The 27,208-nt window shown below is 41.3% G+C and overlaps 1 protein-coding gene and 1 long non-coding RNA gene across 2 annotated transcripts in view; one reads left to right on the top strand and one right to left on the bottom strand.

Moving 5' to 3' along the window:
* The window catches only part of LOC110676975 (ras guanine nucleotide exchange factor V), a 271,444-nt gene that overhangs the window by 134,131 nt on the left and 110,105 nt on the right, over nt 1–27,208 (top strand). The gene's annotated exons all lie outside the window — the stretch shown is intronic.
* Nucleotides 21,074–22,253, bottom strand: LOC110676978. Its single transcript, XR_002500868.1, has 3 exons — nt 22,175–22,253; nt 21,746–22,095; nt 21,074–21,667 (listed from the first exon to the last, which is right to left on the bottom strand). It is a non-coding gene; the product is annotated as an uncharacterized LOC110676978 (long non-coding RNA).

Below are 27,208 nucleotides of genomic sequence, written 5' to 3'. Positions count from 1 at the left end.
ACCAGTCGGCTAAGAAAGGCCCCACTGCTATCCCTCGATCTAATCGGAACTGTAGCCTTATACGATAGATAGGTTCTCATGATGTGCTGAAAGACATGATTATTAAAGAAAGCAATAATTGAGAGATTATTTCAATTTTCGCAGAATTCAATCCTTGGTAACGATGGTTAGTTCAAGTTTTTTATCTTTATTATAGAGATTTTTAGCCCTAGGCTAGTTCATCTCGGGACCAACGGCTTTACTTCCCTTCCGAAGGAAGTAGTCACTATAACCTTTACGTCATAAGTGGCTATCTCGGGGATGGGATTCGATCCCAGGTCCTCGGAGTGAGAGGCGTTAGTTCTAACCACTACACCAGGCCCGTCCCCTGTTAGTTCGAGGTCAGTAAAACAAGCTCAGATGAATACACTTGCCACCGTCATTTAATAACTAACATTTTATGATGTTCGTAATATAAGCAAAGTGTGTTGCATTTGAATCAGAATGTTGCTCCATACTTTTTCGTTAAGATAGTAGTAAATTATGAGAAATTATTATTTTTACCATTATACTCAACAGTTAAAAGTTAAGTTCAGTGAAAAACCAACAATAAGAACAAGAATAATCAGATGCCTAGTCAATTCACCACTCTGAATGCATGAATTTATCTGAGAAAGAGGAGACACCTTACTGACAGATAGCTCATTTTCTTGCCTTGTTTGATTTTTGACTTCCATTCTTGGGTTATGCACTACGTTTAAATAAACATAATCTAGGTTACAAACATTTTCGCATCTCCTTGAGTATGAAAAAAGACATTGATATAAAAGATTCCATCAGCAGTTTATTTAGCAGCACCCAACCGCATTTCAGTATTTAGCAATTTAAAATGCGAGATTATCGAAAGAACCTTGAAATTTCAATAACAATTATTTTAATCTTGACCGTATTTTTGCACTCTACGCTTCCAATGTGCGATTTTCAGTGACAGTTGGCGACAGGTTCACCATGACTTTTGGGAGCTTATAATCCAAGCCAGCTGTTTCCTCTTTCTTCGGAATTTTTGACTATTATGAGTGCCAAAAACTTTTCGGGGAAGTTGGCTATTCTGGGAAACGGGATATTCGAGAAACTAGCATTCGGGTAACAAGCGTTCGGAAAGACGACATTTGGGGAAGTGAATTACCGACATTTCCCCGAATACCATTTCTCCGAATGAATTTTTCCCGATGGAGTTTTTCTTGAGAATCATATCCAGAAATGAATTGTTTTCTCGAATGTACTATTTCACCGAAAACTTCTTCCAAAGATATTTTCCAGAGTTTGTTCATTTCTCTTTGTAACAGACTGAAGGGGGTTTGAAGGCCCAAGCTATCCGAATCGTTTTTCGCGCGCTCAGAGTATTTTTTCGGTTGGCTTTGTCCGCTAGGGTAGTGCTTTGTAAAGGCCCAAGCTGCCCGATTCATTATTCGCGCGCTCGGAGTGATTTTTTTTTTCAGTTCACGCGCGATTGGAGTGATTTTTTATTCCTGCTTATGCGTGTTGACTCTGAGCTTGTGACTGTTCAGTCTAGGATGGATTACCATCTGGTGAGCTCGTTGCATGCTTGTAATAACACTTTTGAAACATGACACGTATTTGTTTTTATGTTTTGGTTGAACAAACTATGTCACTTCAAGTGTTGATTATTCATGTTTTGTAAAATTTTGGGATTCAAACCTTTAAATAGTTCGATGTTTAAGATGTCGACGCATTGATAAATAACTTTTCAAACAGAGGTTACATGAATCGCATCACTTACCAAGGTGAATCCTGACAACCATGAAGATGCAGAGGTTTACTCGGTCTTTAGTAACAATGGATATCACACTACCATTCCATCCCTTCCAGATGACCGTACGGATGTGGCCGGCGCTTTCGAAAATGTAGATTGAAGATGGTATGCTACTCCCAAGCTACATTTGTTGGTTCTCTGTACAATTTAGATTACTCTAGTCAAACACGAAGTAGCAACTACGAATTGTACGGTCATCATTGCTCATGCTCATTTCTCTGTGTAACAGACTGAATTAAGCAAGTTTGATAATTGCTTCAAATGAATAATTCCCAGATTACTGCAAAATTTCAGCCAATTCGGTCGTGAAAACCCCCATGCCAAAGTGGAACATGGAAGTGCCCAAGTAGCTCTGCACCTTTTCTTGCTTTTGTGAAATGAACATGCTAATAAAAGAAGCCTACAGCTGCTTAATCAAGGATGGATGATCAATTTGGTGAGCTCGTTTTATGCTTTTATTTCAAATTTACAATATATGAAGAAACGTATTTTTATCATGACAATGATGGGAATGTTATTTGAATAAATTGATTCAACAAAATATGAACAGTTAATCATTGTAAGTGTCGACACAGGCTCTTTCCTTCCATCCCCGATAACCGTAAGGACTTGGCCGACGCCGTTATTGACTTTTTAATGTTCGTAGTTCTCGAAAGTATACATTGAAAATTAAAAGCTACTCCCAAGCAACATCTCTTGGTTCCTTGTGTAGCTTCGATTATTCTGGTCAATTACGGAGATGCAACTACGAATTGTACGGTTATCGATACTCATAGGTAGTTCTTCTATATCTATGTGGTGATTACTAGCATTTTGAGTTAACATTACTGGCACGCTCACTTTATTGAAATATTCCGGAAAGATGACCCTTTTAGCTGAACGACGAATTGTTTCTAATCAAAACATGAAAAAATGTCTGAAACACTAATATGAATCGTCAAAAAAATAATTGAAATGCATGTTTTTGCGTCTTTTTTAAATGTTTAGGAATTAAGAAGGAAAACTCTGCAAGTTTGATTATTTGTGACAGGATGTATTAGGTACTATCTCCAGCCTATCATATTGAGTGAGTTAGTCGTGTAGTTACAGCCCTTTATGTCACGCAAAGTATAATAAAAAAAAGGATGTTTAGCTCAATGGACATGTGGCGAACAGTATAACTCGAAAGAATAACCTATTATTATCGAAAGAATAACCTATTATTATCGAAATAATAATCAATTATTCCAGGGAAGCAAAATTCGGCCAAATGTCCATAAGCCAAACATCTATTTGCCAAACGTACCGCTTCCTATGAAACTGCCTATCATGTGCTCTTTTCCTAATATAAGACTATCATAACAACGATTTCAAGTTGTTTTGAGTTTAATGCACTTGGCATATCCTACAGAGCATCAGTTATTTTTAACACATAGATTTCATAACTAATTCAACAAATTTTCATCTGTACTTTAGCCAGTTAGATTTATTGGCTTCAGACTCATGTAAATATTGTATAGAGTACAATACATTTTTTTTTTCGGGGAAATGTAATTCGGGAAACCAGTACTCGGAAAAATGTCGGAAAGTCTTCGGGTACATCTTCTTAACAGAAAAATGTTTTGAAATGATCGTTTCAAAGTTTGATCATCTAAGACTAAAGATGATTTAACAGCACCCTAATGATGCTTTTAAAACCTGCTGCTGCAAGAAAGATCAGAAAATGATTTCCAACTTTGGCATGATTCCGTTTTTAGCAACTGGAAGAATGGAATCCCACTGTATTTGAAAAATGGTAAAATTTAGATTTTCATGACATAATTTGCATATTTGGCAACACTGCAAGGTTAAGCTGAATATGTTCAAGTATATTGTTAAATAACAATTTGATTTTTATGAGCTGGTGGGGAATCGACTGTATGGTTGTAATCAATTATGTTTTTCGGCTACGCAGTCTTAATTTTTACAACGGCTTATTTATTTGCCCGACGTTTCGAGGAAGACACAATTCCCGTGTCGAAACGTCGGGCAAATAAATAAGCCGTTGTAAAAATTAAGACTGCGTAGCCGAAAAACATATTTGATTTTTATTTTATATTTATTTTTTAAGTTTGATCAAAATAGGTAATTTGGCAACATTGTCCATGTTTTTGATTCTATTTGTATAGTATATGATTCAAAAGTAGCTAAGATTACATTGAGTTTGCTTTGAGTCGTGAATGTTTAGTCAAAATAAATATTGTTCGTGGTTTTATACGGAATACTCAAACTGTTTGTGTCAGGATAATGTCTGATGAAAAGATAATTCACAACGTTTTCAGCTAGAGGCTGCACAGATTAAACAATCTTTAACATTTGGAAAGAGACTACACGATACACCCAGTAGCCTGATAACCGCACGAAGGGCACCAAAAACACGACGGAAATGAAATTTTCGTAAGAAATAACCTATTCGACGAAAACTGTATTCAAAGCTTATAATTTGAAAAAAGTTTACTTGGCAAATCTTAACCAAAGCAAAATTATAGCGTAAGGTAAGCAAATGTTTGGATTTTGTATAAATTGAAATAACGAGCGGTGATCCAAATAGGGTTTCGGTCTACTTCGATTATTGGTCGAATCAAACATAAAATGTTGACAGCTTTTATGGTTCTACTGAATTTCGATAAATATCCACTTTGCACCTTTTCACCGAAACCGCATGGACGAATACGTTTCGAGTGAAATTTCATTAGCAATCGACTGGGCTGCGCCACATTATGATTAACATTTCTTCTCGCCCTCTGTGTGATTTTTTTTGTCGGGCACTTATTTACACTATGGAAAAACTTCGTACTTCTCCAATGAAGGCAATCACGCACCGTAAAACTTCTGTAACTCATGAAATTTTAAGAAATAGGCCAGGAGAAGTGGAAGAACTTGTCAGTCATTTTTCTGTCAATTCTCATACAATCTACTTTTTCTCTGACATAAATTCACTCTAGGTGAACCACTTCCCCTGGCCCATTCCCTCAGTGACCGCATATTGGAAACAAAGTTCAATCCGTCGTACAGAGAAAAAAAAAAACTTGTACGCATCAATGTATGCGTGATGTTCGGCGTATACTTAAAACTACTCCTATGATTGTGGTTGTTTTCGCTGCACTGTGAGCCGTCATGCATTTAATCGGTCAAAAGTAATTGTGCTTATAAATTTGGGCAGTATTTTGATGAATCCAATGCAGAGACTCCGGTAAATAATGATTTCATTGCATTATTTCCAATAAACGGTTGATATTTATAAAAATCTTATTGCACAATGCGAAACCCGTCTTGAGAAAGAATTGTTTGGCATCGATTTGTATCGGCATCATTCACTGCAATAGGGGAACTGGGGGTAATATGCCCATAGGGGGCAAAACGCGCCACCATCGATTTGGGCGAACGATGAGTTTTACAATGCTTTTTTTCACCCTAGATCATAGAAAATGGATGTAAATGCTTTTTCTTATATGTTTTTATGTGTTTTTCTCAACCAAATCGATAAAATCGTATAAAAACATTTTTCGCTGTTTTCGTTGCAATTTTGTGCGATTTTCAATGTCATTTTTTAGGTCGATAAATAACCAAATTACTGAAACTATTGCCGAGAGCCAACTTGTGCACTGTCATAGTTTGTATTACGTGCAAAATATATGTTGAATTTGGCCTCAAAAAGCTTATTGAAGGACCTAAACTTTAATCAACTCTGGGGGCAAAACGCCCACCCCTATTTCATAACACCAAAACAGCCGTTTGAATTCAAATTCTACCAAACGTAATGCCACGTTGAAGTTACACAAAAATTGGAACCTTACAAATGTACATTTTTCGCATCAACATGTATACTATTATTGAACAATAACATCTGAACAAACGCCCGGATGTATGCAACTCATATACAAGCATGATTGTGTGCGTTCGTTTACAGCATGGCTAACGCCGAATTCAAGCGGGGCGTTTTACCCCGCAAAACAATACATATGCACTTAAGCAAGCATTTTTTAAAAACTAATTTATAAACCCCAGAAAAGTTAGAATGGATAGCTGTTTCTACTATTTGGTAGAAAAAAATGTTTGTCTATCCGACCATAATAAAAAAAGAGCATAAAATAATGTTTTTCACATCTAAAATCGCTGTTCTCCTTAACGTGGGCAAACTACCCCCAGTCCCCCTACTAACAAAAGTGCAGGTTCTCACTGATCAAAACGTAATTCTTCTTCTTCTTGGCATTAACGTCCTCACTGGGACAGAGCCTGCTTCTCAGCTTAGTGTTCTTATGAGCACTTCCACTGTTATTAACTGAGAGCTTTCTATGCCAAAGTTGCCATTTTTGGCATTCGTATATCGTGTGCCAGGTACAATGATACTCTATGCCCAGGGAAGTCAAGGAAATTTCCATTACGACAAGATCCTGGATCGACCGGGAATCGAACCCAGACACCTTCAACATGGCTTTGCTTTGTAGCCGCGGACTCTAACCATTCGGCTAAGGAAGGCCCCAATCCAAACTTAATACGTTGGATATTAGCACGTCACCTCCACTAGGGTCTGGCATTGTGAATATATTATTATATTTTATAATAAATAATGTTATATATTTTAATGAATATATTCATTAAAATTAATATTTTCCCAAAATTTACGAGTTTTTTTAATTTCAACGCATTTGTCTTTCTGGTCACCCTGCGTCGCGACAGGAACGGTTGCACTCCGATGCTGGTTGTTGATCTTTCGGTTGAATTTCACATTCCATCAATATCGTCGTCACCGCATCGATGGCAATCAAGCAAAAGCAGCGGCAGCAGCAGCATTCGGCAAACACGGGGAATGCACTCACTCACTGCATCCTGTCGCGTTGTCTGTGGCAAACCGATGGGAAATAATCATATTATACGGCGGGCGACCTGATGCATGTATGGTTCGGCTCAATGTTCAATCCTTCTCTCGTCTCGTTTTTCGAGTATCAAGCGAAGGAACACGAACAAGCGGAGCAATAACGATGTAGGGTAGGTGGACCAATAATGGATGCAATAAGTCAACAGGGCCTTCCATAGCCGAGTAGCTAGTGACCACGGCTACAAAGCAAAGCCATGCTGAAGGTGTCTGGGTTCGATTCCCAGTCGGTCCAGGATCTTTTCGTAATTGAAATTTTCTTGACTTCTCTGGGCATAGAGTATGGTACGATGATACTTATAACTTCACACGAAATACGAATGCGAAAATGGCAACTTTGACAAAGAAAGCTCTCAGTTAATAACAGTGGAAGTGCTCATAAGAACACTAAGCTGAGAAGCAGGCTCTGTCCCAGTGAGGACGTTAATGCCAAGAAGAAGAGGAAGAAGTCCACAGTTTGGTTAAAAATCAGTTTTGAAACCCGTTTCGTAATCGTGAGCATGACTTTTTAATGTTAACTCCTCTACCAGGAGATTTATTTTTTCATCACAAAAATATTCAAATCGCGTCTCCCCCTAAGAATTTGGTAATACATCCGGATGTAGATGGCCAATGATCTAAATCGACATAGATTCTACACAGTTCGTTTCCACTCTTACCATAATTGGTACAACAGCCATAATTGTCACTTCTACCCTAGGTATTTTCGGGGAGCCCTCTTGCTGCTCGCCAGAGCTGGTATGCGATCGTTATTGATTTTGATTTTTCCAGATCTGGTTAATTTGATAAGAGTCTGGTCCTCGATGCGAGAAGAGAGCAATATGCCCCCGCTATACCTGGTAGCGTCAAACAAACGACACGACCCTCGTACATAGGTTTCAGATTTCAATCCGGACCTGATGACAACTCGTTGCAGGCGCTGGGTTTGGAGCTGTGCGTAGGTACGTGGGAAAATATGGAATTGAGCTTAATTAATTGAATTAATTTGATTTCCGAATCAACCATGTGAACCGACTGCACGGGATTACTTTGCAAGGTGGAGTGGACGCATTGCAAAGCGTTGAATATTTTCGAATTTGCTGTGCTCTGTATTCAATATGTTTTCAAATGCAGTTGAGTTTGTAAACGATACCATCATCAACTGCACTACTCATATGATATTATTCATTCTGGAAAAGAATGTTTGAGTGCATAAGAACTTAAATTGAAAATTGACAGCAGTGGTTTCAGTTAACTCAATCATCGTGTTTCCTTCAACAATCTCTCAAGTATCAAATTAATCTTTTTGATTTGTGGAAACAATTATAATACAGGAATTGATGTACAGTTGGCCTAGTTCAGTCCAAATCGGGGACCTTTTCTGGTGGAAAGTTTTACCAACCTACTGAAAAGTTATCTTTACATAGTACTCTGGTACGGAATATCTATTTCTTCCACCTTAAAATAACTTACCTAGTTCAAGATAAAACTCAAAAGACTTTTTATGGCCGAAAATATCTTTGCGTTACAATCATCGCCATTCGTCTTAGCCTCGTAAGAAAACGACATAGCGTTTCCAAACCACTCTCGTGAATTTTATTGCACTTTTCGGCAACTTCGTATCACCGGTACCACTGAAGCAGGGCACCAAAAGCTCCCTTCAAATGCGCCTTTCATGTTAGTTTTCGCCCAAACCTTCGGAGCCACCTCTCCTTAAAAGTCTGAAATGATTGTTCCGAAGGCCTTCCCTACAGGGCTATGCCGGAGATGAATAACTCTTCTTCCGCAGCCGCTTATCCATCCACGCTTCCTAAGAGCTACCAGAACGGAGAGGCGTCACGACTGTGGCTGTATGCAGAAAAGTCACTTTATCATTTCACCTTCTCCCATTTCGGTCGCTTTAAAAGATTCAAATTTATGAACTACACTTCAGTAACTTAGTCCTGGCGGAACTGCGAGTACTGCTGCCGTCGGTAGCAGTTTTTGTTAAGAGTATGTGATATTAGGGCAATTCAAAATTTAAAATGTTTGAAAATCCAATCTCCCTTATTTTCCTTATCATAGTGTTCTGTGAAATTTTCACCTTTTTGTGATGATTTGAATGTGGCGCAAAGACAATGTAGGTTTATATGGAAATTGCTGTGGAGAAATTTTGAAAAAAATGTTTCAAACATATTAGCACTGAAATTTAAATACAAACTTACCATCCCATAGTGAAAACTTATTCTTCAAACCTTATTGAACGATTTGCTGGAGGTACAAACCCAAGTAGCACGCGAAACATCTTTCAAAGAGATGCTTTTCAAAAATGGTTTCATCCGCGTATCAATAGAAGCATCTGTAACTTATCTGGTTCGAGTTCGGTTGCATATCAATATCAAGGTTTGTAATGTTTCATTGCCTTTCCAATGAACATGCATTCCACTCCTTGTTTAACGTTTAACATTTTTGAAACGACAAGATTAACTGCAAAAGTCCTTTGCAAATAGCAATGAAGTCAAGTTTATCAAGATGTTTTCAGCAACTTTTCAAACAAACTCTTGAAACTTCTACCAAAATGCCGGCTTTAATGTTATGTTTCAAATAACTTTTATTTGAAGCATTCGCAACTTGCATTTAATTTTTGTTGCCATACCCACAACTCAAGAAGATTCTTCCCAGTTGCGAGAAAGTTGCACTAAACTACGTGTATGACAGCTAAAGGTTTGTTTGTTTCAATCCAGTTGCAATATGGTTGAGTTGCACCTTACGTATCATCTTACAACGAAAACATGGTCTAGCAACAGTTTGTTTGTTTAAAAGGTATTTCGCTTGTGTTGCGTGGAAGTTTTTGCGAATAGTTTAGAATATTTCAGGCGTGGTCTAAGGGTGCAGTGAAGTTATAAGCAACAAGCTTTGATTAATGGGCCATGTGGTCGCTTTTATGGATGCATTGGCGAAGCAATTGTTCGAGGATGCTGATTAAGTAGTGAGTAGAGGAGAGGATTGGTGATCGTGAGGTCGAGAGTTTGATTCTCGTTCATATTTTTGTTTATTTTTTTTCTTCTAAGTATTTTGCAACAAATAGGCAATTTTGATATAACTTAAGTATGCTGCAAACAGACTTCGCCTCTTGGGCTTTTTGCGTTTCTATTCAGTGCAATTGTATGTCTTATTTTCAACAATTGACAACTCTGATTAGTTTCAAGTGATAACTTTATTCTTGAGTTGAAACAAACTGTGCTGCTTGGAAACCCCTTTGTAATTAGTTTTGTTTGAGATTTTTGTAAATGTTTGCAGGACTATAATCCCATAATATGTTATTTCTTTTTGTTTCTTTGTTAAGGTGAATTTTAGCACATTTACAAATGACTAGTTATTCACCTGACTGGGAATGCTACATGGGCATCCCACGAAAAATGAGTAAAGACGGATGGACAGAGGGGCAAGCCTTTGAGCCTAACCATGGCGTCTCAACGCTGTGAGTTTTTGGCGTAGGACAATAGACTTACTTACTTGATACTTGATGGGCTACAATTCGCTACGATGAATCTGTGCCGCATGCATGAGTCTTCTCCACTGGGCTCGGTCCTGGGCCAATCGCTTCCAGTCGCCCTGAACATTAAGTGCCCTTAAGTCCTACTCAACTGCATGAAGCCATCGTGTACGTGATCTACCACGAAGTCGGCGGCTTCGTCCGGGTTCTCTGTTGAATATTATCTTAGCTTGTCGTTCTTCCGTCATACGGGCAACGTGACCAGCCCAACGCAGCGTGCCGTGCTTTATGCGCTTGACAATATCCACCTCTTTATACACTTGGTACAACTCGTGATTCATGCGACGCCGCCAGATTCCGTTTTCCAGTTTACCGCCGAGTATTGTTCGCAGCACTTTACGTTCAAACACACCGAAAGCTCTTCGGTCGACTTCCTTCAATGTCTATGGTTCATGGCCATATAGGACAACCAGAAGGATCAGTGTCTTGTATAACGCGAGTTTTTTTTTTTTCGTTTGCTGGCTACGGAACTTCAGCTGGTTACGGAAGCCCGTATAAAGCTCGACTCGCAGCTGCAATACGTCTTTTCACCTCGCGGGTAACATCATTATTGCATTTCACTAGTGTTCCAAGATACACTAATTCATCCATCACTTCAAATTTTTCACCACCTAGCACCATTTCGCTACCACTAATACGTCCGGACCCACGTTGACCACCAGTTATCATGTACTTCGTTTCTGTGGTGTTGATCGTGAGCCCGATCCTCGCTGTCTCCCTCTTGAAAGGCACGAACGCCTCTTCCATGTCCGACGGTCAATTCCGATGATGTCGATATCGTCCGCAAAGCCAAGGAGCATATGAGAACGAGTGATAATGGTACTGCTTCTCTGCACACCGGCTCTCCTGATAGCACCTTCGAGCGCTATGTTAAACAGCAAGTTCGAAAGAGTGTCACCCTGTTTTAATCCATCTAAGGTTACGAATGATGATGAAATCTCGTTCACCACCCGCACACTTGATTTCGATGCATTAAGCGTTGCACGAATCAGTCTAATAAGCTTCGCCGGAAAGCCATGTTCAGACATAATTTGCCACAACTCGTTTCTCATCACTGAATCGTACGCTGCTTTGAAATCTACAAACAGATGATGAGTCTGCAAGTTGTACTCCCAGAATTTAGCTAGGATTTGACGCTGGGTAAACATTTGATCCATCGTTGATCGGCCCTCTCGAAAACCAGCTTGGTATTCGCCGACAAAAGACTCCTCATACGGTCTCAATCTGTTGAACAGAATTCCAGACATGATTTTGAACACCGAATTAAGGAGTGTTATCCCTCGGTAATTGGCGCACTCCAGTCGATGCCCTTTCTTGTACAAAGGGCAAATGATACCTTCCAATCAACTACTAGACATTTGTTCTTCCTTCCATATCCTCGAAATGATACGGTGAAGGAGTTCATGCAGCTGCTCACCTCCGAGCTCGTCCTTCCCAGCAGCCTTGTTGTTCTTCAGCCCATTGATAGCTTTCTTTACTTCGTCTAACGTTGAAGGTTCCTCAGCCTGTCCATCGTCATCGATTTGGATTCTGCTACCAGATCCACTTCCGTAATCTCCGTTTAACGATGACTCGCGGTACTCTTTCCACCTGGCGGCCACCATTGTTTTATCCGTTTATGTTGTTCTGTTCCATAGCTTCTTGCGCCTGACCAATTACTACCTCTTCATGCTCCTTTTTCTTACTGCGATGGATCCGTTTTTCGGCTGCCCTTGCTCTTTGTACCGCTCTCTGCTCTGACGGGTATCAGACACCAGCATCTGGCTTCTAGCCAAGTTCTTCTCGTTCGTCATTTTCTGGCACTCCTCGTTGAACCAACCATTCTTTGGTCTTCGTTGAGCAGTACCTACCACTTCTCGCGCTACTAGCTCACCGCTCCATGGACTGACTCCCACAGATCGCTGAGGTTGACGCTTTTGTTGATTTCGCTATTCCGCTTGTCGAGCTTTTGATTCCATCAGTTTATTAAGTACCAATGGCTTCCATGTTCTATTGAACGTCTTGGAAATGTCCAGCGAAACAAGGTCTGCAAGCTGTCCTTTTGTCCGCGCATCCTCCTTCAAGTCTTCAAGGGTGCGAAGTAAGAGTCAGTGCCGTATCCCGGCCTGAAGGCATGCTGTCGATGCCCGAGGCGACCATCCGCTTCAAGCTTCTCTTTTAACCACCGGTTAACCATTCTCTCAACCACCTTCGAGAGGCAACACGTTAGAGATATGGGTCAGTATTTAGATGTGTTCCGAAAGGCCACGTTGGTTTTGGTTCTCTCCATTTGTCCACAGCGCATCCATAGAAGACTCGGTGATCGTTGACCCTAGGATGTCCAGGGAAATCGGCGTGATTTTCCTTTTACCGCTTAGGGCGTTAGTCTTCCCCCATAAATCTGCCGAGGTTTGGGAAGGATTCATGGAATCAAAAAATCTTCCCATGATAACCGCTTGACTGGAACGGATGGTCGTTGAGAAGCCTTTTAAGTGCTCTTAGGGCTTTCCGGCGTGCTTTTACAATGGATCGGGTGTCATCAGACCACCAGACTCTTCCTGATCTGCTGCTGCTTTTAGGGATGGTTGAGGCAGCTGCCTTTGTAATTACATTTGAAAAGCTGGTTAAAGAAGCAGGTTCTTCTAATTTGAGAAAACGATTGATGTTTGATTGGTAGATTTGCCAGTCCGATCGATTGTAACACCACCGGGGGCGTCTGGTGATTGGCGGGGACGTGACCGCTGCAGAAATCTGAATCGGATAATGATCACTACCATTCAAGTTGGCGCAAGCTTGCCATAGGAACTTGTAAGCCATGGAGCGACTTGCCATTGATAAATCTATGGACGAAGCGACACGGCCGTTGTAGAAGGTGGGTGAACCGTCATTTAAAGATGCCGTGTCCAAATCTTTTAAGGCGTTAGGGATAGCTGTTCCGCGTGGATCTGTCCTATCACCACCCAAGATTTGATGGTACGCACTGAAATCTCCAAGAAGCAATCGGGGCTCTGGAGTAGTAATGATTATGTTTAAGAATTTTTCAAAGATTCCAGAGAGAGAACCGCAAGAAGGTAGCAGTTAATGATCGTTAGCCTGAAGCTACCAACTAATTGAACAGCTACAATGGGTAAATCACTGTCGATTTCTATAATTTCGAAAGAGACAATCAGCAAGACGCTGAGGGCCACGGTGTGCCGCAAATTCCTGCTTTTCATGGTCATGGTCCATCTGTATTTTCCGCTGTTCAAAGCAGTAGTTGACGTACAATTTACCTTCTGCAGAGCAATAACTCAGGGAAAACTGATGTGTGGCAAAAGCTCTAGATTGCTCAGATTGTGAAAAAAACCGTTAATGTTCCACTGGAGGCAGAACTTGGTGGGAGTTGGTGTGAGGAACCGGGATCGGAAATCACAGTTCTCTGATGGTGAGTTTTTGGACTGGGGTGATGAAGATGATGTATCTTTGCTGTTCTCAGAGTGATGTCTGCGAGGATTCGAAGGAATTATAGCAGCGGAACGATTTAGCGAGTCACCCCCAGGGGGATACTCCGGAGATCTTGACGACTCAGGCGCGATTGCATTTGCTAAGGGAGCTTCATCGAAACTATATGAAGGGAACCCGGAATAGCCTTTGCTCCCCAGGTTCAAGTGCCCGGAGCACTCAAACAATGAGCTGTCAAGGCATCGGTGGTCACCCAGAAGCGGTGAAATTGGACGTACAGCTAATGTGAAAGTGGCAGTGGTTCCGTCGGAGTTGATTTGTTCGGAGAAAAGGGGACGGTCGTCCAAAGAAGATGACCCGGGGGTGCCTGATGATGGTTGCAATGAAACGGGCGGTGGTGGCGCTACTGCAATGGCGCCCGGATTAAGGTTCTCAGAATACAGCGCATTGAAGTTCCGAGGCTGGTCATCCATTAACAGTGACCTGGGGGGCATGCCGTTGGAGAAGGAATGGTATGTTGCTGTATGGTTTCGATGACATCAGGGTTCGAATCCTTGAGGGGTTTTGTGGACGATCCACTTGGGTTGGATTTCTCGAGGTGTCCTGGGATCGGACGCCCGAGGGGCTCTAACGGTGGAAGCTGAGCTACGAACGGGTCCGGAAAGAGGTGCTCGCAATGTATTACGCTCATCTGTATTGTATCTGTATTGTTCTCGTATCTGTATTGTATCTGTATTGTTCAGTCGCGCTGATTTACTCCCTCCGTTTTTGTCGTCAAATAGTGTGCATACGTATGCTTAAAATATCGGAAAGTGTCTGTAACCGAGTTTAAGTAACGGAGCTGTTCATTGGTGTACGAGTTCAGTAATATCGTATTGAGAATTACACGCAATTTGTTGCTTGAAATATTTGTTTTCGCTCATCCTACGATAACCATAATGGCTGGAACATGCGCGAAATGCTCCCATTCGATCAGCAATAGAGATCTCTTCACAGTATGTGAGGGTAAATGCGCCAAATCATTCCATGCGAACTGTGTTGGTGTCACCGAAACTGCTTTGTGCGCGCAGTCATGTAACATCATATGGATCTGTGACGCATGCATGATTTTGTTCTGTAGGACAAGAGAAAGAACTCATGCTGATGCCGCAACGAACACGGATGCATCCCGTTCGATAGAAGAGGAAATCAATCAGTTGAAATGCGCTGTAACCGAAATCGCCAACACTCTTGCAAGTGTGATCCACAAGCCAGATCAGTGATGAGAAAAGTACTGGAGCAAACATTTACCGCCTCTACATTTACATCTTTCTACACGACCATCAAAATCCAAAGCAAACCATGATCGTTCAAAACCAAAAAATGTCACGGCTCTTCAAAACTGTAATCTTCTTCTTCCTAACGTTTTTCAACCCCGAATGCGAAATGACTCAAGCACAAGGGTGACACGATTTTTGCGGTTTTCGGGGTTTTGCATTTTTGCTCGATAAAGGTAGCATGAAATTGAACTTGTTTATATGTATCGCAACGGAATGATTGTGCTCTTTCTGTTAGAGCTAATAGATTTCAATTAGTTGAAAACACTAGCGAAATATTGGCGATTGAATGATTTAACACTTTTTTCAATCATTCACCTTGGAATGGCTGCCCGAAAACGGTCATAGTGGAAAGACAAAAACAGTCAAGCAGTGTGTGAACCGTTGGCAGCGCAACGCCTGATGGTATTGATGCTGCTGCTGCTTTGTGTTTTGGTTGAATGGCAGAATCGATGAACTGTGGTGAATTGTGGTCACAGTTCCCAAGACTGAGCCAGATGTTGCTGCTTCGTTTCTACACTCAACGCCCGTACCATCGTGTGTTCTGCTGGATGGAACTCATGAAACCGACGAAGACATCTCTATTGAAAACAAACAAGAACAATCTGTGCCTTTGCTCTCGCGATCATCTACAAATGAAAGTTTCTCGCTGTATCTGACGAACATCGATAAGTGTGCCACGGAGGACGATGTTAGTATGATGGTATCACGTTCGCTAGATGTACCGTTGTCGTGTTGTACCGACGTAGTGAAACTTATATCTAGAAGCAGGAATACTTGCACGTTGGACTATGTATCATTCAAAGTAATATTGAATATGAGCCTGAAACCAAAAACGTTGCGTGCATCTACATGGCCCAAGGGAATCAAATTTAGAGAATTCGTAAATAGGATTAATGAAACATGGAAGCCTACGATACAAACCTAGATGTTTTAAGTATTTTTGTTTTCACATGTTTTTCGTTAATATTCATCGTAAGAGCTTTTGATTGTTTAAATACAGCTTTGCCTTGTTTTTTTTTTTTTTTTTTTTTTGTTTCGTCGTTAAATGTATTGCCGCATATTTCTCTGTATTTTAAATTATGAATATTTTGTTGCAATGTTTGTTTTAGTTAGTTATAAGTTATTATTCAGTCTGTAGGATTAATATTCCAAGACGGTGCAGAAATAAATAAATAAATCACGGGGTGGGACTTACCACCCGGGTTGAAGTGCCCGAGGTGGCCAGGATTTTTCACGAAAGAATCAACTGATACGGCATCGTAGATGGTTGGTTTGCTAGTATACGCTTGATGAAAGAAAACTTGACTTTCCACGTCCGCACCGACGGGGCTCTGGCTACCAAGGATTTTAGCCGGGCTACGAAGTCAGTGAAGCGGGAGCTCTTCGTTCATGTCGTCTTCAAGACGTCGGAGTCGGTCCAACGATTCCGGTAGGGGTAAAACGCCCGCTACATTGGCGCCCGACTGTCAAGAAAGACGGCACGACTGTTATTTTGGGCATGACGCCGAAGTCGGATCGGTGATTCTGGTTCGGACGTTGCTTCCAGTTCGCCGGCGCTCCGACGATCAGTAGCCAAGAAAATGATGTTGCGTTGAGGATTGATCTAGGCTGCTGCCTGATGGACAAGCTGAGTGTTTCAATTTCCAATGCGCTTTCTTCTTGTTCGCCGAGCGACAAGTTAGACAAAAACGGCAACAGAATGATTCACTACCGACTCCTTGTGCCGAAGGCATCGGATTGCTGTAGCGAATGATTCTTTACATTCCGATTCCGCACGAGTGGCATTCGTATTTGAGAGCTGAAGAGCGTTCACTGACTGGTAATACACAAGGCGAAATGTTTCAGTGAACGCAAAATCTGTACATTTCGCAGGAAGCTTTCAGTGATCGAATGGCGAACTCGTTCTTTCGTGTCTCCAATTTAAGAGAGGATAGGTGCTCTCTCCGATCCGTATATCTTTTCATTTTCGGTTTATCTCAATCGTTTACGATTCGTCGAGAATGCGCTCACCCTAGTAGCGTTCGGCAGTCATTGAACATTCGGTGGCAGCAGATACTTTGCAGATATTTTATCGGTAGCGTTCAGGTGAGTGAGTGAATTTTCCCATGCTTGGTTGTTGGCATGACGGCTTTGAGGAATACTGAGACTTGCTCGGTCAGGAGCTGGATTTGTCTAGCCTGGTCAGAGGCAATGGCCTTCAGTGTTTCTATTTCACTACTAACTGTAACCGAAGGAGCTACACGGGTAGCAAGCGATGCCGGGAGCTGTGCTATCTACGCGTCCTTTGCTGCTAGAACGACTGATAGTTCTTCGTTTCGTTCTCTTGGTTGTAGAGGATTCTTGATGGCGTGGCGAAAGTTCCACTGCCTCGGTTCTGCTCAACCATGCGGCGGGCTGCAGGGTACGAAATTCCCTGGTCGACCTTCGCTTTTTGAATGGTGTTTTCATATTGCCACTGAGAGCAAGAGCGGCTCGAAATCCTGTGTTCGTTGGAATTGCAAGATTTGCAAAAATCACTTATCGAATGTCGCAGTCTCTGGTCTCGGCAATCGGATGATTCCCGGAACAGGTCCCACATGTTGCAACTTTTGTTTGGCAACACAGTTTGTAGGGTCAGGTCCTGCAGGAATGTAATCAAAATTTATTGTTTCTGGTCAAATGGTGCCGCGACACGTCAGAACTAAAGCTGGAGTGTTTTCCCGGGCTTGTCTCCTCTAGCAATTCCTGCCCTGGCATATCAACTACATTTCTACAATTGACTACAAAACGAGTTGAATTCAACGTTGGGTGTTCAGCGACCAGAACCGGGGTAACGTCCAGTAGTTGATTCATGTTCAGCAGCCTGTAGAAATTTCCTCTGACTTCTCACCTTCAGAGCATAAATGACTTATTTACCTCTGGAAAAGCGTCAACAATGTTACCACTCCCGAGATGAACTAGCCCAGGGCTAAAAATCTCGTTAATAAAGACAGAAAAAAAAATGTTACCACTGACAAACATTTTCACCGAACGTCGGAAATGGAAGGGCTCATTGGGAAGGGGACCGTTAACACCAGAAATTCTCAAAAGATGTAATTCGCCATAAAGCCCTTCTAAAGCATGAGGTAATCTTATCATCGCCAGAGTTCGGTAGCATGCTTTAGAGCAGCGTGCTGTATTTGCCTCTTTGTGAGGGCGCTTAAAAAAAACTTAGTAGGAAGGCAATGAAAAGATAGCGAGGAAGCTGCGACACAGAGAATAACGTAGAAAAATAACATCCACAACGAGTACCATCAGAACTCAGCGAGGCCTGTTTTGTTCGGACGGGTCACTCAAGTGTTCCTTTATAGTGTTAGTAAGGGTTCTATTCCTCAGAAAAAACTCGAAATCGTCTCATTTTTGCATCGAAGAGCCTTGTCAAACAGAACAAGGCATTTTACACTAAAAATTTGAAATACTTATTCTTAATTTCGTCCATGGGATTCAGTGGTATATCGCGGAATTCCGTTTCCGGGTTCTTGGGACATCATTTGAAACTCCGCATACCCTTAGCTCACCAAGTCTTATAAGGAACTGTCGGCGCTGGATGGTTCTCCTATTTACAACTTCCTTTGACACACATTCTGAGGGAAATTCATTCTTTGTCATCGTGTTCCCGGGGTCGTAAAAAACGACTTACATCTATATGCAAGCGTGAAGACGATGCAAAGCGGGCAGAAAAAAAAAGTCTTGGAAGTGGAAACTTCACAGCAAAAAATAAGAACCAAAAGAAGGATCGTTCAAGTACGCAAGTAAGAAAAGAGTTAAGATCCGGAGCAACCCTTCCCGGTTAAATCATCCGTTCTTTTCGTTGAAAGAGAGGGGAATGGGGTGAAAACTAGAGCATTGATGTCGCGTGGCGGTTATGCTTCCTAAAAGTTGGACGAATGGCACAGTTTTTTTTTCTCTTGGCTTGGTTCACCGAGATAACCCTACCACAAGTAGGAAGCAAAGTTAGCTGCAAGGCGTGGAAGCAAATATTTTTCAATAAACTTTCCGAAAGTTAAATGGTTATTTATTGTATGTAAATTTAGCTGTTCACCGCTGCTCTAGTCAGTTGGTTTGGGCTGGAGCTGTGCTATAAGTTGGTAGTTCGGCAGAGCTTTCCAAGTAACGGTTGGAGGTATCTGCAGATGAGGAAAACTGTTCCAATACGGTCGGTAATGTGCGCGAAAGGGAATGGTTTTGGGTGGGTGGAGAACCGAGAGCAGAAAAGGGGCAAAAATGCAATCAATAAGGAAATTGTTTGGTTGTTGCTTCGAGCGTGAGAGTCATGACTTTCCTCATTTGGAGCGGTGGAGCTGAACCAGATAAGTAATAACATTTTCAAGGCGGGTGAACAGTTTGACAATCTGAAGACGTGGAAGAGTGCGCAGTTGTTCCTAAATGTGGTGTTGAAAATCAAATTAATTTAATTTTGTATAATATAAGTATTGTTATCATTTTTGAATGGATTCTAATGTAATCTTAATTTGGGATTCAAAAGAAATCTTTCTCTGGGGTTAGAACGGAATCGCACTCTGAGATTCGAACAGAAACCTACTCTGGAATTCGAACAGAATCTCACTTAGGGACAGTGATGGAAAGTGGCGACATTTCTGCTGAACTGGAACAAAAACAAAACCAAACGCTCCCGAGCATCAGAGCGCTGGTTTACTCGCATCCGTCGCGCTCCCGAGTAACCGAAGCTAAAAGTGATTCGCGAACGTGATCGGAGCAGCTCAGAGTCACATTGTGCTTTTGGGGAAAAAGCTGCTTCCCCTCCAAGATTTATGGTTTCCAAGGGTTTTTGACTACAAACTATTAGTTTACTGTCGATTTGATGGTTATACAATTAATTTGTCTGTCAAAACCATAATAAATCAAATTTTGCCCGGTTACTCGCGAGTAAAAGTTCCCGAGTTTGTTGCTACTTCTTTTGACATATTCTCCCGAGCAGGCGGGTGCGGACTCACTCACACCTAGCCAGTTCGCGAGTATGTGAAGTTTGTTATGCGTTGGTATTAACTCGTGAGCTACTTCGTCATGCGAACTTTTCCACCACTGCTTAGGGGTAAGAACAGAATCTTACTCTGGCATTCGAACAGAATCCTACTCTAGGGTTCGATCAGAATCCCACTCTGGGAAACGAACAGAATTCCACTCTGAGATTCAAACAGAATCCCACGCTGACATTCAAACAGTATTCCACTCTGTGATTAAAAAATAAATCACTCTTGGATTTAAATAGAATCCCACTCTGGGATTCAAACAAAAACCCACTCTAGGCTTCTAACAGAATCTTACTCTGGGATTCCAACAAAATTCCACTCTGAGATTCAAACTCACTCTGGAATTCGAACAGAATCCAACTCATTTGAATGGATTTGAACAAAATCTCACTCTGTGATTCGAACAGAATCCCACACTAGAACTTAAACAGAATCCAACTCTGGAAATCCAACGAAATTCTACTATGGGATTCGAACAGAATGCCGCTTTGGGAATTATAATTATCATGGTAAGAATCCTGCTAGGATTCTATTAGAATGCCACCCTAGAATTCAAACAAAATTCCTTTACGGGTTTCAAGCAAAATCCCAATCAGGAAATTTAAAATATGTTCTGAGTCATCCAAGAACTTCCAATAATGCAGGTTCTAAGATCTACATACCGCTTTGATTCATGTTCTCAACAATTAAGGTCAAAACTGGAAATTCATCTAATGGGTATAACTTTTACTCTTTACTTTTATTTTTACCGGAAAGTATCAAACTGAAATTTTGTTTCAAATGCCGAGCTCTGTGCCCATCATGTCTCATATATCGAACACTTCTTTTTTCACTATTCTATACATCGTATACCTTGTGTTCTTGATAATAGCTGAAAACAACTCAGTAGCAAGATACTATGCAGTTCGACAATGACCCACTTCATCACAAATCATCTGAAGACAATCGACTAAAAATCAATACCTTTCCAGTTGAGCATCCGTATTGATAGTCACGGAAATTGACTGCTTGGTGCTGGCTACTACAGAATGCAAATTGGAATTTTGCTTGAAATAACATCCTTAATCCGAGCCCATCATCCAGCAACGATTCCCACTGGGAACTGAATTCCAATGCCAGTTCAATTGTCGATTGAGATATCAATAGCGGAAGCGAATAAAAATCAATGAAAAACATTTATTTTCCACTTGACTGGATCGGAATATGGTTTTGAACTTTTTTTTATCTCTGTGTTTTCGTTTTCCTGCCTGTCATCGTTTCCCAGTTTTGGATCGTCGTGCTCGTGACCCCGAATCGCGTTCTTCAGCGATGGTCTCTTCTGGGAGTTGCCTATAAATGGAGACAGCATGTTTTAGAGGAATGGCGAAATCGTTACATTTCCTTCATTTCTAGGATCTGAACTTCTTAGCCGAGAGTTGCCAGTCTTTTCGATGCATAATCTTTGCTTCTTCCACTGTAAGCAAACTGTGGAATGAACTTCCCTTTGAATTTTTTCTTTTAGGCTGAGATGCTAGAATTTCACAACGCTTGACTTAGCCTTGAGAGGGAATGAAAATAAAGATGATTCCTGTCTGCCGTCCCATCGGGCAGATTATGCTTTCTCGCTGTAATTTGATTGTTTATTTTATCTATGCAAATGGAGCTCTAGCCGTCTCGGGATGACTCAGGATAGGGCCACTTCAACGGAAATTGTTATTTCTGGAAAGAGCATCATAAAGAGCGATGGATAACAAAAAAAAATATCATCGCTACGGCGATCAATCATCGTTACGGTACCAGGTTGATGAATTAATAACTGCATAATTGGGTTCCCATTCTGTTGAACTGTCCTTCCTCGGCTCTCGCTCTGGCAGAGTCCCACAATATAATGTAATCCACTTCGTTGCAGCTATCCACCTGCTTAATTGCGTTTAACTCGATTACACCTCCAGAACGGCACCAACTTTGCTGTTCCACCAGATGAAACACGCACCGTGTTCTGGCTTTTAATCAACGATAACCCATCCCAAAATGCTAGTTCAGTTTTATTAGTTTACAACTTGTTCTATCGTGTGCGCGGATGCTCCGGCAGAAGCGTCGAGTTGAGTGCTTCCATCTCCAGCGTAGCAACGTACCTAGCTAAAAGACTGGAGTAAAAACGGAGTGTAACAATAAATAAATAAATTTATAAATTTTCCGAAAGAGGGCAAAAAAAACCTTTCTCACTTCCAATTTAAGTCATCTTGATGAGCTCCTCCATAGCGCGGCACCAACAGCAGCAGCAGTTCTGTTAACTCGTTGTTGCCAACCCCCCCGCGAAGTGACAGATAACGCAATTTTCACGTACCTACTTGCAACGTAAACAATGGGGCCATCCACCGCTGCCGGCACGATTTTTCACTATGGCAGATCGGAATTTTGTTTCGTTATTGACGGATGCATAACAACGAATGGAATGAAATGAAATAAGGGCGAGTCTGATATTTTCGTCTGCCAATGGAAATGAATTTAATAAAATCACCAAGTTTAAGCACCAAATGAACATAAGAGCGCACCAATTCGTTCGGTGAAAAGATTAAATGACCTGTTAGCAGGCTTGATAGAAACTCCTCTCCGATGCAAAGAGGAGGCAATTTTGCCGTATTTCTGAGGAGAAAAAATTGACTCGAAGGATTTGAATGAGAGTGCAAAAAAATGCGAGGATTTTTTCTGGTACTCTCTTCCTCTTGTTGGGATGCTCACGCTTCAAAAGTACTCTTGAGCACCCAGCCCGAACAAAGCAGTCCTCGGGGACTTGCGAGAGCATTCTTTTTTGATGTTATTTTACTCTGGTGTGTTTTGTGCTACATCTTCCTCGCTCAATTTTCGTTGCCTCTCTGCTTAGCATTTTTTCGCTCCCTCGCAAAGAGGCAAAGGCAGCACGCTGCACTAGAGTATGTCACCGAACTCTGATGATGTTGAGTAGTATTGTCAAGCCTGCCTGTTAGTGCTTTGTTTTGCGGGAAAGTATTGTAATTTTCACGAATGATTAGACTTTCTTGACGAAATTGAGAAGCTGCCAATAATGTTCTGATGGTACATTTTCGAACACCATTTACCTTTCATCCTTGATTTCAGCCACTACCACACGCAAACAAATTTTGTTGTATAATCTACGGAATCCATGGTAGAATTAAGAACTGCACCAACAATTTTCAACCGACTACAAAAATCTGTTGAGTTTACTATAATCTGGTGAAAATCACTGAGCAGTGCTGTAAATTTGACTATGTCCATAGTAGCATCCACTACAAAGCATTGTATTTCAGTCCGTGACACCCACCGTATAACACAGTGTGGTCTAAAGTATGATGCTAAACTTCTCAAATCTAGAATATTTCTAGTCAAAAATACTACAACTCTGGTTAAATCAACAGAAGAAATTTTCTTGTGATGTTGACTATGTTTTGGTAGAGTTAACAGATTAATGTAGTCGGTTGAAAATCGTTAGTGCAGTTCTTAATTTTACCATGGATTCAGTAGTTTCTACAATAAAATTCATTTCAGTGCAGCTGGTTTTGACACGACAACACGATCAGCTGGAGCATGAGCACAATGACGATGATTGTAAACATCGGAGAATCAGCTGGTTTTGTTGTGTACACAAGACCAGCTGGTGAGTCGAGAACAAAGAAAAAATGGTAAACATTGAGCCGGCCGGAGAAAACGGTCATGAACATCTGGATAGTTGCATGGGCGGCGGTGATCGAAAAGGGGCAGCGAAATCGAAGGCGAAATCTGAGAAAGACCAAATTCAAATCACTAAAGTCTAAGTGGTGAAAAAAATCGCAATAATCCATAAAAAATACTTACAATTCAGCCTAACTGATTTTGAGGATCGCTTTTATGCCTTTAAAAGAAAGCGCTGGCCATAACATAAAATAAAATAAAATATTTTGGGCCTCGTGGCCGTGTGGTTAGTGCCATCAGGCATTTAAGCGCATCGTATCATGGGGTGTGGGTTCGATTCCGGCTTCAGCCATCGAAACTTTTCGTCAGGAATGTTTCTCGGCTGTGCCACTGGAGAATGCTTGTCCGTTGTCTAGTGTTAAATTACAGTTTGTGCAGCTTGGAGACGGTGTCCTTGTCTTTTAATTTGAACGGCTTTCAATAAGATCGAATTCAGCCGAAAAGTGATAATTTTTTTATTTGCAGATTTTTTTTCTAAGCGAATTTGAACACTTTTTCTCATACTCACCACCAGAGATCTAAGTTTCAATCAAATAAGCCTATGAACTTATATACGATGACGTCACGCTGCAACTTCCAGCAAGAAGAAAACCTTTACTGCGGGCGATGTATACAGAAAAATAAAAGATTTCGTTGCACATTCATCCACGCATTGTTCATCCGGTAAACATTCGTGTTGGTGCGAATGTCATTTTATGTAAACATATTTAGATCGGAAAAAATCGACAAGAAAAGAAAACCGTGGATAAGTCCATTTGATGAACTATCCAGCTTTTTAAAAGTGGTAATGGCCGCCAAAATTTAGCTTACTTTCTGGTAGGGATCCAACATATTGACGTTTGGCTTGGGTCCGGTCAATTGACTTGTCCACCGTGTGATAAATTCACTCGGTTCAAGAATTTTGACACTTTAGCGGGTCACGCTTCTGGCTTCTCAATGCTCCCCACGTGTTTCAATCAAGTGTCACAATTCTTGGACTGAGTAAATTTAGTGCACCGGTGGATAAGTCAATATCAAGCGACCCAAGTGGAACGTCAGATCACTAGATTCCTTTTTTGTAAAAGTGGGCTAATTTTTGGTGATATTAGCGCTCGTAAAAAGCTATTCAGCTCCATCCAATAAGCTTATCTGATTGAAACTTAGACATCTGGTGGAGACTGTGAGAAAAAAAGTGTTCAAATCCGCAAAAGAAAATGTACTGCTAGTTAAAAGCTGAATATGATCTCAGATTGATTTCAAGCTTATAACTACAGTCAATTTCCCATATATTAAAGATCATTGCAAATATCTAAGGGATGATTCAAATATTACGTAACGAAGAAATTTGCCAATTTAAACTCCCTCCCTCCCTGAAGTATGGGAAATTTAAATTTATTGTATGGACGGTAAGACCCCATCCCTTCCATGTTATGTTATGTAATATTTGAACGATCCCTAACAAATTTTTCCTGCTTTGAATTGACAAGTGGTCAAAACATAATTTCTTAAACAATCGGTTACTATAAGCAACTTACAGCATGCGGACCACATCACACCATTTTTCAAAACTCGCTCATGGGCCATACAAAGTCTTCCCGATGACCGTACAAATCCTTTCAGAGAATAGCAATTTGGTGATCACTCGTTCATAATGATATTACAAATGCCAAACAAAAATTGTAAAATTTTTATGTCCGTCAAGCAATTTGGCCTTTTAAAACTGTTGTCAAAACTAAAGGTAGGTATTAAGCTTATGAACAATCTAGTTTTGGATGAGCAAAATGTCTCTCACAAATAGAGACGTGCCTGTTGTAGTCTGCTAAGGAAAGTGATTTTTAAACCAATGTTTTACTATTTGAATTTATTTGATACATAAATAGGCCACAATTTGCCACGTTCAATCCACGCCGAATAGATAAAGCCGATCGCTTCCGATCACTTCCAGTCGCTTAAATGGTTTCAGGTACCCCATAACTTCAAGAAGTGAACGTATGAGCTGCCTATCATGAAGTTGATGGCCTTATCCGGGTTATCTGCCGAATGCATGTTTTTTTTTGCTTGTCGATCTGCTAGCATTCGTGCAATCTGGCCAGACCACAGCAGCCTGCCATTGATCGCAGAAACTCGGGCGACTTCTTTTGGGGTGCTATGGCCCTTTTGGTCTTATTTGAAGTTCGCACTCTGGCATAGACTATCAAAGCATGCCCGTTTCCGACTCTTGATTTCCTTTTAGAGAGCTAACTTTGCCTGGGGCCTTCCTTAGCCGAGTGGTTAGAGTCCGCGGGTACAAAGCAAAGCCATGCTGAAGGTGTCTGGGTTCGATTCCCGGTCGGTCCAGGATCTTTGCGTAATGGAAATTTCCTTGACTTCCCTGGGCATAGAGTATAGTCGTACCTGCCACACGATATACGAATGCAAATGCAAATGGCAATTTGGCAAAGAATGCTCTCAGTTAATAACTGTGGAAGTGCTCATAAGAACACTAAGCTGAGAAGCAGACTCTGTCCCTGTGAGGACATAAATGCAAAGAAGAAGAAGAAGCTAACTTTGCCTCTCTTGCCAGCTGCACCGCGCTTCTCTTTGTGCTTCTGTGTGTGAACATTGCAATCCTCGTCTAGCCCGAAGATTTGCAATTGATTGGCATTACCAATAAACCGGCGGCCTGTTCTCTCTGGGAGGGGCTTTTCTCGACATGCAGAGTTCCACAATATCGGTCATAACAGTTGATGACTGATGTACTAAAACTATCAATATCAGTTGCGAACTATCAATATCACTTTGATCTGACAACCAACAGCAGTGATGCGACATCGCACTCTAGATCATAATCACTGCAGAATGAGTGATCACGTGGTAATTCTCCACGCTATTAATGCTTTTCAGTGACCAACACACAGTTTCAATCAATCTGCAGCATTATCAAGAATATTGTATTAATAAATCCTCATTTTATTTGCTTAATTTAAGGCTAAACTTAGGGGCCCAGATAGCCGTAGCGGTAAACGCGCAGCTATTCAGCAAGACCAAGCTGAGGGTCGTGGGTTCGAATCCCACCGGTCGAGGATCTTTTCGGGTTGGAAATTTTCTCGACTTCCCAGGGCATAGAGTATCTTCGTACCTGCCACACGATACACACATGCAAAAAAATGGTCATTGGCATAGTAAGCTCTCAGTTAATAACTGTGGAAGTGCTCATTGGACACTAAGCTGAGAAGCAGGCTCTGTTCCAGTGGGGACGTAACGCCAGAAAGAAGAAGAAGAAGGCTAAACTTAACCCACCAGTGATATCCATAGTATATCGCCATCAATGCACTAATGACGGAGTCGACAGCGCCTCAGAGCTTCAGTAACTTCGTCGTCGAAGCGCGCTGTTTTCCAACCTCGGATTTGAGTTGAGTTGCATTGCGCTACTTTCCGCCCAACTGCTATTATTCATTTCATTTATTTAGTTAACATCTAAACAGATAACACTGAATCAACAATGTCACGCCATAATACTCGGTTTGTGGCCGCTTCCCGAGCAGAAGAAAATAATTACTGAATACCAAACTG

This window comes from Aedes aegypti, chromosome 1 (genome assembly GCF_002204515.2).
Source record: "Aedes aegypti strain LVP_AGWG chromosome 1, AaegL5.0 Primary Assembly, whole genome shotgun sequence".
NCBI lineage: Eukaryota > Metazoa > Arthropoda > Insecta > Diptera > Culicidae > Aedes > Aedes aegypti.
Note: the sequence above shows the minus strand (reverse complement) of the source record. Positions and strands in the feature narration are given on the sequence as shown.